This window comes from Pseudorca crassidens, chromosome 2 (genome assembly GCF_039906515.1).
Source record: "Pseudorca crassidens isolate mPseCra1 chromosome 2, mPseCra1.hap1, whole genome shotgun sequence".
NCBI classification, from domain to species: Eukaryota; Metazoa; Chordata; class Mammalia; order Artiodactyla; family Delphinidae; genus Pseudorca; species Pseudorca crassidens.
The window spans coordinates 58,601,033-58,617,790 of record NC_090297.1 but is presented as its reverse complement, the minus strand read 5'-3'; the positions used below and the strand labels follow the sequence as shown (position 1 = coordinate 58,617,790).

General features: G+C 39.5%; 1 long non-coding RNA gene across 1 annotated transcript; it reads left to right on the top strand.

Annotated features, from left to right (window-relative positions):
• Window positions 1–286: 286 nt before the first annotated feature.
• On the top strand, window positions 287–4,069 carry LOC137218857 (uncharacterized). Its single transcript, XR_010940893.1, has 3 exons — window positions 287–1,026; window positions 3,554–3,618; window positions 3,758–4,069. It is a non-coding gene; the product is annotated as an uncharacterized lncRNA (long non-coding RNA).
• Window positions 4,070–16,758: the final 12,689 nt, after the last annotated feature.

The window sequence follows — 16,758 nt, the reverse complement described above, 5'->3', positions numbered from 1 at the left end:
TCATCATTGCCCCGGCTGCTACATTCCAGAGAATGAATTGGCCTCATTTGGTAACTCAACTGGAGAGGGGGCTGGGGAGGGGGTCATTCCTCAGGGGTCCCCATTTGTGGTCCCCACTTCTCGCTCCATAAGTGGTTTGCAAAGCCAAACAGAAACCCCCAGGACCCAGCTTTCTTTTCCTGTTTCCTTACTTTAGTGATGCTTGGTACGGAGTGAAGCCAGGAAGGGTGGGAAAGGGCGGGACCTGGGTTAGGGCCCGGGCAGGAAATTAGTTGGGGCAAAGCCGCTTCGGAGGAGAGAAGCAGGCCAATAGACCCCCAGGGTTTCTCTGATTGCTTTGATGCGAGGCCGACTTCCCCCTCCCATCCCCGGGCTTCTCGGCAGGAGGCCTGCGGGCTCTCCCCCAACCTCGCGCTGAATGGCGCCCGGGCCTGGAAGCCAAAGGAGCCTAAACCCCGCCGCGCCCAGAGGCAGGGCTGCTCCAGCAAGGCAGGTAACATGAAATGTAAGCCTCAGACGTTTTCTTCGAGGAAGCAGTTTCTGGGAGCCCCGAGAAAGGAGAAGAAGGATTTCATCTCTGAGGTCGGCCGACTGAAACCTTTCTCTAATTCTTTACCTTTTTAAATGCAAGATTGCCCGACTGCCTTCCCCTCCCCCGCACCTTCTGAGCATTTCTCTCCGATCCTCCTCAACCCTCCCGCTGCCTTTTTGCAGAATTCCCTGAAACTCCCACCAAGTCCATAGTTCAGAGAATGTACCCTGGGGAATCCACGAGCCTGGGCCTCTGCATGCCGCCGTAAGAGGTGCCTGAACTGAGGGTCCTCAGGGGCTGAATCCCCCGCCGGGCTCTGCTCAGCCACTCTGGGGCTGTGTGGTGTGGGGCAACTCGCTGGGCTCCCTCTGTCTCGCTTAGTGCATCCATAAGACATATGATAATAACTGCTCTGCCTCCCTAATGACTGTGTAGGGATTAACGGAAGAAGAGATTAAAACGCGTTTTGTGATTTGCAAAGCGCTCAGCATAAGGTATGATTATTATTCAGTTCTCTCATTGGGCTCAGTATTGGGTGTACTCGTGATCTTTATAAAAACCTCATTCTGCATTTATCTACCTCTGTCAGGAGAGTCCTGGTGACGTATGCCCAGGGAGGGACAGAGATAAAAAGATAGGCCAATATACACAAAGGAAAAACAAAACAAAAAGCAGGAGTGTTAGTATAATTTTCAAAAGTAAAAACAGAGTGACATCCCTGCCGCATTTCAAATTACGGATGCCCGGAAGGTGACTCTTGCCCTGTGGGCATTATTCTAGGCCAATAGTCTATCTGCTGGGGATTCTTTGGCGTGGCAGCAGGCAAGCATTGGCCTGCAAAGCAGAAGACTCTGTGTAGTATTGAGCAAGTCATTTCCTCTCTCCGGGCCTCAGTTTCCCCTTCTCTAAAATATGTGAACAGGACTGGATTTCCTTAAAATCTTTTCCAATCTGTCTGTTTTATGATTCTTTGTATGCCTTGATAAGGATTTAGCAACAGTTGGGGCTCCAGTGTCATTTCATACTTGCTAGAACATCATAGAGTTTTACTAATCTTCATCCTGGGATGAAGGACTAAGTGAGCAAACAATCCAAAATCATGCCAGCCACTTAGGGACCCTTAAGTCTACTTAATCATAATGAGAATTTTTCAACATTTGGAAATTAATATGGGAAGAAGCATGACATCATGCCTTAGAACATTCCAGTGCAACTGGCACAGGATCTTATTGCAATTGGCACAGTTTCCCCACCCCAAATGCTTTACTACTAAAAGTGCCTGCTTCACTTAGTAACTCCACTCTAAAAACTGACACCTGAAAACCACAACCTTGGTGTTGCAAGAATCCTAAAGACCACAAGTTCAGCATTCCATTTCACCTTTCTGTCTGCTAAATCTGAACTCTCATCTTGAGTTCCCCAACCAGGGTCTTTATCTCCCAGCTGCACTCATCTGCCTTAGAGAGATGCATTTCTTTTCTTCCCAGCTTCTGTCAGCTGGCTTGTCTGTCCTCAGTGGGAGACTTCAGGTTCAACGCTCTGTCTGGGGAGTTCATATACAGCCTTGACTATTATTCTGATAGATCGTTTTAATTCTCCCCACTTTGATCATGTCAGTTTCCACAACAAACAAGCCTCACCAGAAGCATTCCTGGGCTCACAAAGGCAAACATGCTTGGCTTTGCCTCACACACCAGAGGCCAGAATTCTTTGGTTTTGGCTTCAAGGCTATTTTAACCCTTGGTTACATAAGTTTCCCAGTTAACGCGTTTAACCTTCACTTCCTGCAACCAAAGGCGTGTTAGCCTCCTTCAGAGAAATGCAATGATTTCCAGCCTTTAATTAAGTAAGGATCCAAGTGGCAGATGCAGTTCACACACACTGGAGCCAAGCCCTGGCTACGAAGATTCTTTTGCTCCAAATGCTCTGCAGTTCACTAAGAGTAACTTCAGCTAATAAAAATAACTCTGTCTATTGAGTGCCAGGAGCCATTTCAAACCACTTAAAATATTATCTCATTTAAGATAGGCAAAATGTTAATGTGAAATGGGGATTATGTTGACTTCATAAGTGAAGAAACCGAGGAGATAGAAGCTAAGAGGTCTGTTTAAGATTATACAGCTAGCCCAGGATGGCGCAGGGGTTTTAACCTAGATTTGTCTGACTTCAGGGGAGGCTCTAACACTGAAATGTTAAATGTTAGACATCAGCACTCATTCATGCTGTAGCAGAAAGAGCTCTTGATTGAGAGTAAGGAGGCCAGAGTTAAAGTCTCTGACTGTGGCCATCTCAAGCAAGTCAATTTTCTCCATGCTTTGATTTCCCTAACTGTAAATTGAGGACAGAATTAAATCAGTTTTTTCCCAAACCTCCATCATGCACTTTATTACTTATACCATTCATACTATTATTTAATAACTTTTTTCTTTAAATCCAAATGTTTTAAAATTAAACGTTATTAAATTAAAAACCGAAATGTCGTGCTCTAAGTAGATGGTAGTAATAAAAATAAGATGATAAAAAATATACCGTTAAATTCTAGCTGGATACTGTTGCTGACCTAAGGCTCTAAGACACCTTAGGCTAACCTTATGTTAAATTGGAAAATATGCAAGCTGGTTAAAGACACTGCAAGTTAGTTAAGTTATATGGAGGACAGACTAACAGTCAAGCTAAGACTTGGCCTCAATGTAACCACATGGAAAGAGAAACCAACAAGAGACAACTTTCTCACTCCCTTACTCAATGTTACTTAATGTTTGGCTGTGTATTACCTAAAATATTTTTTGCGTACAACCAGTGGTCCCCATCTCATATTTGACCAGATGATGTTGTGGGTTTCTCTTTTAGCATTTCTAGCTCTAAAATACTTCGATGCTAATGAGGAAAGTTATATTAATTACTGGTAAATTTGAAACTTAATTCATTAGCACCTAGTGAGTATTTCCTGAACTGCAGAGAAGGTAAATAGGGAGGGAATTTGACAGTAAAAAAATCACTGTTATCAATTTCTTTGAACAGCAAAATACAATAAAGAAAGACTCTTCTCTGGGAAGTATGGGAAGGACTTCCAACCCTTTAGCCAGGTAATAATTTTTCATATTTACCATGGTGTGTACAGTAGGTTTTCAAAGTGTGGTTGAAGGCCCTGGGGATAACCAATACCCATTCGGGTCAAAACTATTTTCATAATAATACTAAGATGTTCATGCCTTTTTTACTCAGTTTTCCAGAGGCTACATGAAGTGAGATACTGCAACAGATGGAAAGCAGAAGTAGATATGAGAATCCAGCTGTCTTCCATTGACACAGACATTAAGGAGATTTGCAAAATGTTAAACAATGTCACTCTTCTCACTAATTTTTTTTAACATGGGTAAATCTATTTTTCCATAAAAATTAAGTTATTTATGTTAACATATAATGAATTTGTTATTTTAAAATAAATATTTTTAAAATATCTCGATTTACCTTCTTATATGGTAAATACGGTTGATATAATCCACATTAAAAAATCTTGATCCACCAGAGGGCAGACAGCAGAAGCAAGAAGAACTACAATCCTGCAGCCAGTAGAACAAAAACCACATTCACAGAAAGATAGACAAGGTGAAAAGGCAGAGGGCTATGTACCAGATGAAGGAACAAGATAAAACGCCAGAAAAACAACTAAGTGAAGTGGAGATAGGCAACCTTCCAGAAAAAGAATTCAGAATAATGATAGTGAAGATGATCCAGGACCTCGGAAAAAGAATGGGGGCAAAGATCCAGAAGATGCAAAAAATGCTTAACAAAGATCTAGAAGAATTACACAACAAACAAACAGAGATGAACAATACAATAACTGAAATGAAAAATACACCAGAAGGAATCAATAGCAGAATAACAGAGGCAGAAGAATGGATAAGTGACCTGGAAGACAGAATGGTGGAATTCATTGCTGCGGAACAGAATAAAGAAAAAAGAATGAAAAGAAATGAAGACAGCCTAAGACACCTCTGGGACAATATTAAATGCAACAACATTCACATTATTAGGGGTCCCAGAAGGAGAAGAGAGAGAGAAAGGACCCGAGAAAATAGTTGAAGAGATTATAGTCAAAAACTTCCCTAACATGGGAAAGGAAATAGCCACCCAAGTCCAGGAAGTGCAGAGAGTCCTAGGCAAGATAAACCCAAAGAAAAACATGCCGAGACACATAGTAATCAAACTGGCAAAAATTAAAGACAAAGAAAAATTATTGAAAGCAACAAGGGAAAAACGACAAATAACATACAAAGGAACTCCCATAAGGTTAACAGCTGATTTCTTAGCAGAAACTCTACAAGCCAGAAGGGAGTGGCATGATATACTTAAAGTGATGAAAGGGAAGAAACTACAACCAAGATTACTCAACCCAGCAAAGATCTCTTTCAGATTCAATTTCAGATTCAAAGAAATCAAAAGCTTTACAGACAAGCAAAAGCTAAGAAAATTCAGCACCACCAAACCAGCTCTACAACAAATACTAAAGGAACTTCTCTAAGTGGGAAACAGAAGAGAAGAAAAGGACCTACAAAAAGAAACCCAAAACAATTAAGAAAATGGTAATAGGAACATACATATTGATAATTACCTTAAACGTGAATGGAATAAATGCTCCAATCAAAAGACACAGGCTTGCTAAATGGATATAAAAACAAGACCCATATATATGCTGTATAAAAGAGACCCACTTCAGACCTAGGGACACATACAGACTGAAAGTGAGGGGATGGAAAAAGATATTCCATGCCAATGGAAATCAAAAGAAAGCTGGAGTAGCAATACTCATATTAGATAAAATAGACCTTAAAATAAACATTGTTGCAAGAGACAAGGAAGGACACTACATGATGATCAAGGGATCAATCCAAGGAGAAGATATAACAATTATAAATATATATGCACCCAACATAGGAGCACCTCAATACATAAGGCAACTGCTAACACCTCTAAAAGAGGAAATCAACAGTAACACAATAATAGTGGGGGACTTTAACACCTCACGTACAACAATGGACAGACCATCCAAACAGAAAATTAGTAAGGAAACAGAAGCTTTAAATGACACAATAGACCAGATAGATTTAATTGATATTTATAGGACATTCCATCCCAAAACAGCAGTTTACACTTTCTTCTCAAGTGCGCATGGAACATTCTCCAGGATAGATCACATGTTGGGTCACAAATCAAGCCTCAGTAAATTTAAGAAAATTGAAATCATATCAAGCATCTTTTCTGACCACAACGCTATGAGATTAGAAATCAATTAAGGGGAAAAAACGTAAAAAACACAAACACATGGAGGCTAAACACTACGTTACTAAATAACCAAAAGATCACTGAAGAAATCAAAGAGGAAATCAAAAAATATCTAGAGACAAATGACAATGAAAACACGATGATTCAAAACCTATGGATGCAGCAAAAGCAGTTCTAAGAGGGAAATTTATAGCTATACAAACCTACCTCAAGAAACCAGAAAAATCTCAAATAAATTATCTAACCTTACACCTAAAGGAACTACAGAAAGAAGAACAAACAAAACCCAAAGTTAGCAGAAGGAAAGAAATCATAAAGATCAGAGCAGAAATAAATGAAATAGAAACAAAGAAAACAATAGCAAAGGTCAATAAAACTAAAAGCTGTTTCTTTGAGAAGATAAACAAAATTGATAAACCATTCACTAGACTCATCAAGAAAAAGAGGGAGAGGACTCAAATCAATAAAATTAGAAATGAAAAAGGAGAAGTTACAATGGACACCGTAGAAATACAAAGCATCCTAAGAGACTACTACAAGCAACTCTATGCCAATAAAATGGACAACCTGGAAGAAATGGACAAATTCTTAGAAAGGTATAATCTTCCCAGACTGAACCAGGGGAAAATAGAAAATATGAACAGACCAATCACAAGTAATGAAATTGAAACTGTGATTAAAAATCTTCCAACAAACAAAAGTCCAGGACCGGATGGCTTCACAGGTGAATTCTATCAAACATTTAGAGAAGAGCTAACACTCATCCTTCTCAAACTCTTCCAAAAAATTTCAGAGAAAGGAAACCTCCCAAACTCATTCTATGAGGCCACCATCACCCTGATAAGAAAACCAGACAAAGATACTACAAAAAAAGAAAATTACAGACCAATACCACTGATGAATATAGGTGCAAAAATCCTCAACAAAATACTAGCAAACAGAATCCAACAACACATTAAAAGAATCATACACCATGATCAAGTGGGACTTATCCCAGGGATGCAAGGATTCTTCAATATATGCAAATCAATCAATGTGATACACCATATTAACAAATTGAAGAATAAAAACCATATGATAATCTCAATAGATGCAGAAAAAACTTTTGACAAAATTCAACACCCATTTATGGTAAAAACTCTCCAGAAATTGGGCATAGAGGGGACCTACTTCAACATAATAAAGGCCATATATGACAAACCCACAGCAAAAATTATTCCCAATGTGAAAGATTTAAAGCATTTCCTCTAAGATCAGGAACAAGACAAGGATGTCCACTCTCATCACTATTATTCAACATAGTTTTGGAAGTCCTAGCCACAGCAATCAGAGAAGAAAAAGAAATAAAAGGAATACAAATTGGAAAAGAAGGAGTAAAACTGTCACTGTTTGCAGATGATATGATACTATACGTAGAGAATCCTAAGGATGCCACCAGAAAACTACTAGAGCTAATCAATGAATTAGGTAAATTTGCAGGATACAAAATTAATGCACAGAAATCTCTTGCATTCCAATACACTAATGATGAAAAATCTGAAAGAGAGATTAGGGAAACACTCTAATTTGCCATTGCAACAAAAAGAATAAAATACCTAGGAATAAACCTACCTAGGGAGACAATAGACCTGTATGCAGAAAACTATAAGACACTGATGAAAGAAATTAAAGATGATACCAACAGATGGAGAGATATACCATGTTCTTGGATTGGAAGAATCAATATTGTGAAAATGACTATACTACCCAAAGCAATCTGCACATTCAATGTAATCACTATCAAATTACCAATGGTGTTTTTTACAGAGCTAGAGCAAAAAATCTTAAAATTTGTATGGAGACACAAATGATCCTGAATAGCCAAAGCCGTCTTGAGGGGAAAAAATGGAGCTGGAGAAATCAGACTCCCTGACTTCAGAGGATAGTACAAAGCTACAGTAATCAAGACAATATGGTACTGGCACAAAAACAGAAATATAGGTCAATGGACCAGGGTAGAAAGCCCAGAGATAAACCCACGCACCTATGGTCAACTAATCTATGACAAAGGAGGCAAGGATATACAATGGAGAAAAGACAGTCTCTTCAATAAGTGGTGCTGGGAAAACTGGAAAGCTACATGTAAAAGAATGAGATGAGAACACTCCCTAACACCATACATAAGAATAAACTCAAAATGGATTAGAGACCTAAATGTAAAACTGGGCACTATAAAACTCTTAGAGGAAAACATAGGAAGAACACTCTTTGACATAAATCACAGCAAGATCTTTTTTGGTCCACCTCCTAGAGTAATGGAAATAAAAACAAAAATAGGGCTTCCCTTGTGGCGCAGTGGTTGAGGGTCCGCCTGCCGATGCAGGGAACACAGGTTTGTGCCCCGGTCAGGGAAGATCCCACATGCCACAGAGTGACTAGGCCCGTGAGCCATGGCTGCTGAGTCTGCGCATCCGGAGCCTATGTTCTACAATGGGAGAGGCCACAACAGTGAGAGGCCCACATACCACAAAAAAAAAAAGAAACAAAAAAAACAAATGGGACCTAATGAAATTTAAAAGCTTTTGCACAGCAAAGGAAACTATAAACAAGACGAAAAGGCAACCCTCAGAATGGGGTTGGACAAAGGATTAATCTCCAAAATATATAAACAGCTCATACCGCTCAGTATTAAGAAAACAAACAACCCAATCAAAAAATGGGCAGAAGACCTAAATAGACATTTCTCCAAAGAAGACATACAGATGGCCAAGAAGCACATGAAAAGCTGCTCAACATCACTAATTATTAGAGAAATGCAAATCAAAACTACAGTGAGGTATCACCTCACACCAGTTAGAATGGGCATCATGAGAAAATCGACACACAACAAATGCTGGAGAGGGTGTGGAGAAAAGGAACCCTCTTGCGCTGTTGGTGGGAATGTAAATTGATACAGCCACTATGGAAAACAGTATGGAGGTTCCTTAAAGAACTAAAACTAGAATTACCATGTGACCCAGCAATCCCTCTACTGGGCATATACCCAGAGAAAACCATAATTCAGAAAGACACATGCACCCCAATGTTCATTGAAGCACTATTTACAATAGCCAGGTCATGGAAGCAACCTAAATTCCCATCGACAGACAAATGGATAAAGAAGATGTGGTACATATATACAATGGAATATTACTCTGCCATAAAAAGGAACGAAATTGGTTCATTTGTAGAGACGTGGATGCATCTAGAGACTGTCATACAGAGTGAAGTTAGTCAGAAAGAGAAAAACAAATATCGTATATTAACGCATATATGTGGAACCTAGAAAATGGTGCAGATGAACCGGTTTGCAGAGCAGAAATTGAGACACAGAAGTAGAGAAAAAACGTATGGACACCAAGGGGCAGAAGCCATGGGGGTGGGGGTAGTGGTGTGATGAATTGGGAGGTTGGAATTGACATGTATACACTGATGTGTATGAATTGGATGACTAATAAGAAAAATAAATAAATAAATAATAAACATTAAAAAAATCTCTTTTGCTCCTCAATAATTCTTAAGAGTATAAAGATGTTCTTCAGCTTAAATGTTTGAGAATGTCTAAGGCCATTACAAACAGCAGGTCTAGAGTACATCAGCTGGATTATGAAGTGAGTGAAGTCAACAGTAGTTCATCACAGAAATACCTATAAGGGGGAGGAGTAGGAGAAAAGTACAGTTAGCAATAATGAATTATTATGGTTAGTAATAATGAAGTTAGATTTTCTGAAGTGACCATCAACTCAGTGACACCATTTGTGATTGTGGCAAAGGAAAATTAAGAAGAAATGTAACCAGAAAATGTTTACATTTTATATATTAAAAAACAGAAGCAGAACTTTGAGTTCCAAACTTTGTGACTGCAGCAACATAAAACATGTCTGCTCTTGCGCAGGCCTAGAATCGAATGTGGAAAATGAAGACTTTTCTGGGAAGTTGGCATAGGAAAATTTATTCTTTCACAAATTATTTTTAATGGTGTCCCCAGTTGGCATATATAATCACTGTACAGTGGTAGTTAGTTTAATGTCTTGTGTAGTCAAGAGACTGCTGAAAGGTTGGGATACCACAGAGATGGTTCTCTGGTCACACACTTGATTAAATCAACAAGTTGGGCCAATGTAGCTTAGCCACTTTACTAACTGAATCCCATGAACTATATGGCCATTTTTTTTTTTTTTTTAAAGGGCTGGAGAGCACCCGCGGGTCTCGAACCACTCTCGGAAGTGTGGTTGAACCATGATGAAGTATGGCCATAAATTGATTGTGACTATCAGCCGAGACCATGGCCGAAAAAATATAATTGTCGGGCTTCCCTGGTGGCGCAGTGGTTGAGAGTCCGCCTGCCGATGCAGGGGACATGGGTTCGTGCCCCGGTCCAGGAAGGTCCCATGTGCCGCGGAGTGGCTGGGCCCGTGAGCCATGGCCACTGAGCCTGTGCATCCAGAGCCTGTACTCCGCAACGGGAGAGGCCACGGCAGTGAGAGGCCCGCATACCGTGAACAAAACAAAACTAAACAACAACAACAAACATATATATATATATATATATATATATATATATATATAAAATTGTCAATTTGTATGTTTCACGTAGATAAGGCCAAAGTGTATTTGCACCTACACTAAATGCCTCACTCTCATTTTGATTCTGGGAGCTCAATTTACAAAGAGAATTAACATTTCTCTTTATTTTAAGTGGTTTCTATGGATACCTTCTATGAAGCATTTCATTCACATCTATCCAATTTAAGCTTCTCATTTTAATTTAAATACATTTTCCATTCCTTCAGAATCTGTATATGATATCCACAGTTCATTTTCTGAAAATAACCTATGCAAAGCATTTATGCACATAAAATTTTAAATTAATATGTTTAAGAGTTAAAAACGAGAAACTCCTATAATACAGAAATGCATAATCTCAGAGTTAGAAGTCTATTTTCATCTGCCTCATACTCACTGAAAATCTGAACTGATTTTCTGATTTCAATTTTTTGGTCATTATTCAGTGCTTTTTGGTCCCTTTCGTAATCTTTTTTATTGTTGTTGCAGTTTTCTTACTTAGCAGAGTTGGGATTAAAACTTTTTAGGTTCTAGTGCCATTAAAATTCGATAAGGTTTCTACCTAATGTAGAAAAATGGGGAAAAAAAGGTTTTAAATGACTACAACCTCAGATATATAATATTGCCAGTATTCCCTAATCTAATAAGCACTTATACTGTTAATTTCCTTTTTTCCAAGAAAAACTATTATATATAAACTCTTGTTAGAGGAGAGGTCTGATGTCATCTCCAGCTACAAATCTTTCTTTTTTTTAATCTATTATGAAGACTTTATATACCCCAGCCTAGAAACTAAGATCTTCCACATTTTGATTCCAGACTTCTGCCACCTCTATCCACCACCTCTCCCTGCACAGACCTACTATGCCACAAATAGGCCTACTGAGTTCTCCAGGGGGTTGGTCCCCTTGCCAACCTCTGGCCTTTGTTCTCACCATTCTCCTTCCTGTGAAATGCCTCCTTCAGGACCCTCACTCTCTGTTAATTGAAATTTTATCCAGGCCGCCGAGGCATATGACCAACAACACTTCCCTTAGAAAGACTTTCCTGATCCTCCCAAACAGAGGTGACCACTTTGCTCTTAATGCCAAAGGACTCTCATTACTCAACAGGATACCTGTGTTTTTTGACTCATTTGTGCATTTGCTTTATCCTCTACTTCAAAATGAAAACTCCTTTAATTTTTTTTATTTTTAATAAGTAATGCATGCATACAATAATATACTAGTCAGAGAGCACCAACGGATATTCAAGGAAACATGCCTGCTTCTCACCCTCACCCAGTTCTCCCCACAGGCACCCAATGTTACCAATTCCTTGTATCAATATATCTTCTCAGAGACAGTCTATGCGTGTGCGTGTGCGTGTGCGTGTGTGTGTGTGTGTGTGTGTGTACAAATGGCAGCGTATTTTCATGTTATTCTGCAGGGTGGACACATGATGTTGGGCAGTTTGTGCCTTATACAAGGGCACCCAGTGGAAAGGGCATGGACCGTGAAATTCAGCCCAGGCTTCTCCTGAAAGCTGTCTGCTCTGTGGCTTTCCTAAGTACATTCTAAAGAAAGAAGGCTGTCTTCAAATTTCCGCCAATGCTGCTTGGAGGCTATCAGTCATCCTACTGTGTATTTTTATTTCATTTTTAATTTTCACTTTATTGTGAAATATCTTTGTTGTTTTCTTCACTTTGCACTCTTACAAGAAAGGACTTGCATTAAAAATTCATATTTAAACACTGTCATCAGGAAAAAATTAACTTGCAAAACCTGTTTTCAAGCACTGGCCTATTTCTTTCAAGACTTGCCAATTTACAAATCATCAGTGAAAATACTAAGTTGATATTATTGTTTTTAAATGAAATATCCATGAAAAGCTTTCAGAAATCATGAAAATATCAATTGTCATACTTATAATGATTATTATTCTTTTTAGAAGCAAGAATTTTAAGAATGTTTACTAGATTAGGTTATTTGGAGTTTATTAAATCTAAAAAATTTTTAATCTAATAATTATACCTTTTTTCTTTTCTCCAAATGAGTCTAAGATATATTTTTTTAAAAGGTACTGTTTTCATACCCTGAGGGCTCATTGGGTGTCAGTTGCAAATCATGTCAAAATCCAAGGCTCTTATAGTTCCAGAAAAAAATTTATCTTTAATGCTTCTCACTTCAGGGGTCCCCTTTTGATGTGTTGCTGCCCTCATTTTCCAATAGTTAAATCTAAACCTGTGTTTTTTCTTAGAAAATTCATCATTCTACTTCGGAGCCTGAGATTTGCAAGCCAAGACCATGGCTCCTTCCTGGATGTGAGAACCCAGGAATTCATTCTTCCATCCAACCACCTATTTGTATTTTATAAACCTATCTAGATTATAAGCCTTAGATGCATCCCTTTCAGAATTGTGTTTTAAATGGCTCTATCACTCTGCTTGGACATGTTACCTTTAGGTCAGAATCTCTGGAAGACAAAAAAGATATTTCCCCATGGCTTAAAAGATGAGAACATAAATATTTGTAATGCCATAGACATTTAGTACTTCCTCCTGTTTTATGATCTTAAAAAAAACACTAAGCTTTTAGATTTTTAACATAAAAATCAAATAATATGCCATCATTTGCAAACTGAAGGACCTTTATGTCTATTCCTCACACTCAGTTCACCTCTGACCTCAGGCTCAGGGAAGAGTGAGCAAGATGATGATGATAAAGTGATGAACAGAAGAAGGAGAAGAAAAAACTATGAAATTAATGATCGGCCTCTTCGGGTCTCCAAATGCCAGGGAGCCAAAATTATTGTCAAAACATCCTGCTTCTTTTAAGATAAGATGTATTCCTGGCTTATTTTTCACAAAGCAGTAATAAGTATTAAGACATTATCACCTTTCTCTGCATTGAAGGGGCCCAGAATACTCTGCCGTAGCATAAAACATAATGTTGAGCTGATGGCATTTGAAAAGTCTTTTTTCCTTAATACTCTCATCTGCCTAAGAGCAGAGCCTCCCAAAAGAACTCAAGAGAGCTCAATTGCCATAAATTCGCTTCCTGGGAGCAACCAGGAAAGTCTGACTGTCATCACTGTCAAATAGAAATCAGCACCACACCTAAGCAGACTGTCCTATCTCCTATCTATTCTCTTAAGGACTTATTTATCTTTCTTTAAAGTCATTTGTTTTCCAATAAGTACCCTTCCCCTCCTCCCCTTCCTGTATTAAAATAGTACATAAGCCCCAAATTTTAACTGTCTCCTAGAGCTACATTTTTTTGTGTGAACTCCCATGTGCCTTGTACTTAGGTGGATAAAAATCCGCCCTTTCTCTTGCTAATTTTTGTCAGTTCAATTTGTGTGCTCCCAGTGACTTAAGAGGGTAGAAGAAAAGTTTTTCCTCCCTGACAGTTTGGCAATGAGGATGGGATGGTTGGAACTTCCAGCTTGCTCCAGAGACTGAAGCTGAGACCTCAGGACCACTGATGAAGCTGGCAAGGGTAAGATTTCCTTACTAGTCTGTCTCTTGGATTTCTGCCTGGAGTCCAGTTGAACAAGAGTAAGAGCTTCTCTTTGGTTTTTCTAACTTTAGGCTGGCAGAAGAAAACACTTGAAGGAACTAGTTTTGGGGCATTAGGACTCTTGGGTGACTCTCAATTTCGACTACTCTTGACTATAGATTCTTTCCTTCACATGGGTCGCTACTATGTCCTGTTTGTCTCATTTTGTGTCCTGAGAGATTGGCTTGTGTTTAGTGAGAGCGTGTTTGCTCTGAGAGTTTTCATCTGCCAGGGAGTGCAGACTGTTGGACCTGCATGTGCAGGCAGCCAACCATCAGTTTGGGGGCCCCAGGAATTTGTAGTCAGCTGAACAGAAATGCAGGAACCTGTGGTACAGCTGGCACCGTACTGACCACTGCCAGCTCTCGGAGGGTTCATCTGTCTTTCCTTATTGCCTTGCTAGTGTTGAGACTGCCTGTGGCAATCTTTCTTTCTCTTTGGCTATCTTTGGGGATGAATTTAAATCATGGGGTCTGCATCTTCTACACCCTTTTGGGGCTCGCCTTTTGCATCCATGGTTAAGTCATAAAAGGGCTTATTGGTTTTGAGTCACATTTTTCTGTGAACTCTCATATATACCTATGTGAATGAAAATCTGTCCTGTCTCATGCTAAGCTTTCTTTTTAATTCACAGTTTAATTCACAGACCTCCAACTACTGAACATAAGAGGATAGAAGAAAAGTTTTTCCTCCCTGACAGATCATCTCTTCCTCGTGAAATAATACCCTTTAAGACCCAGCTCAAACACTGCATTATAGAAAGTGTTCTCACCTTCTGACTTTCCAAGAAATTTGCTTATACTTCTTTTAGAGCATTTCTGCAGATATCATAATGATGTATGCATTTATATTACTCTCTCATATTCTTTTTTAAAAAATATTTATTTATTTATTTGGCTGCATCAGGTCTTAGTTGCGGCATGCCAGATCATCGCTGAGGCACTCAGGATATTTTCATTGGGGTGCGCGGGCTTCTCTCTAGTTGTGGCATGCTGGTTTTCTCTCTCTAGTTGTGGCACGGGCTCCAGAGCACGCAGGCTCCCTAGTTGAGGCGCGCGAGCTCAGTAGTTGAGACACGTGGGGTTAATTGCCCTGTGGCAAGGGGGATCTTAATTCCCCCACCAGGGATCAAAGCCATGTCCCCTGCATTGGAAGGCAGATTCTTTACCACTGGACCACCAGAGAAGTCCCACTCTCTCATATTCTATTATATGGTTTTAAAGACAAAGACTGGATCTACCCTATCTTTGAATTCCCAGTACTACTAAGGACAGTATCTTGTGTATGTAATAAATATCAGTAGAAAGGAAAAAAGAAAACTTATCTAATGACCCCAGCATTATAAATCTGAATAGTTCCTCAGGTGGTCAGTTCTTAACTATTAGTCTTGGGCAAGTTCCCTCCCAATCTCAACCTTAGCTTCCTCCTTAGCAAATGAGAATCATAGCACCTATGTGGAAACATTCATTTTCATGATGGGTAGATGAGCTACCTCATTTAAGCAACTAGCAGAATGTCTAGGACATGAAAGATGCACTGCAAGTTTAGTTCCTCTGCTCCCTCACACCTACCTGAACATACCTGTGAAGACTGAGGAACATAGCAGTCTTCACATCTGGATCCTATCTGAGTCTGCCACTCTCTCTCCCAGCCAGGTGAAAATTTCCCCAAATAAGAGTTTCTCCTTTCTATTGGGCTTTGCCTATTCAAACTAGAATAACAAAAAACACTAGACTAATTATCTGGAGACCTGGGTACTTGTCCCAATCTATAGTCAATCTCATAGTTGTTTGGGGATGGTTGCTTAATTTCTAAGCCTTAGAATCTTAATCTGTATAATACAGGTAATAACCCTCACCAGTCCTGTTTTTCAGATCATGAATATTGTAAAGTAAAATGAGAAGTGAAAAAGATGGCTTCACGCTAGATAAATACAGGTATTATTAACTGACATTCAAATTTAGAGGGTATGGCTATAAGGAGTATTAAATGTGATGATTTGGAAACTCAAGAAGCCTGAAAAAAAAAATGCTGGGCAAAATCCCTTTGAGGGTCATACAGAGTCAAAACACCAGGACTTCTAGAAGCTGCCCAAGTCTTTTTCTAGGCCTACTGTTAGATTATCTTGTCAGGTAGTTCACTGTTTCCTGTGTCAGCTGACAGAGGGAGGTTTCAATGGTGCTGGTGGTGAGAGAGGATTGAGCTGGTAGCCTTGAGAGAGGAGTGGGGATGAAAGAGGTGGCCACACAAGACAGCGGGCCAGCAAAGGGAGGGCTTTGGTGACGAGAACAGTGTCCCCATCACTCTGGGAATATTTGTGAATTTGTGTGAATCTGTTTGTCCATGCTTATGCGCACAGGAGAATTGCCCACAAGAAACCCACGCATCTATTCATTCATTCATCTGTTCATTTTAATCAAATTAAATGCACTTTTAAAAGTGCTCCAGGTACTGGGGGAAAAAAGATAAGTAAGATAACCTATGCCCATAAGGAGTCTGATTACAGTTTATTTACAGTCTGTTGGAGTCAGACAAGTAAGTGCTTTACAAGTACTCTTGTAAGAGAGGTTAGCGCAAAGCACTAGGACAGCAATCAGGGAAAAAGCACTGGAGAAAAGGGGAGAAGCACTAAGCTGGAGTTTTCTTCTCCTCTGCACGTTCTCCATTTACCTTTGTATATTCTCCATCCCATTCCCTCCCCACCCCACCCCAGGATTAGTTTGGAAGTAGAAACAAATTTAACGAGACTTTTTGTTTTCTTTTGACATGTGCTGAAAGGCCAGTACTGCACAGCTTTTCCTGTCTGGTTTAGGGACC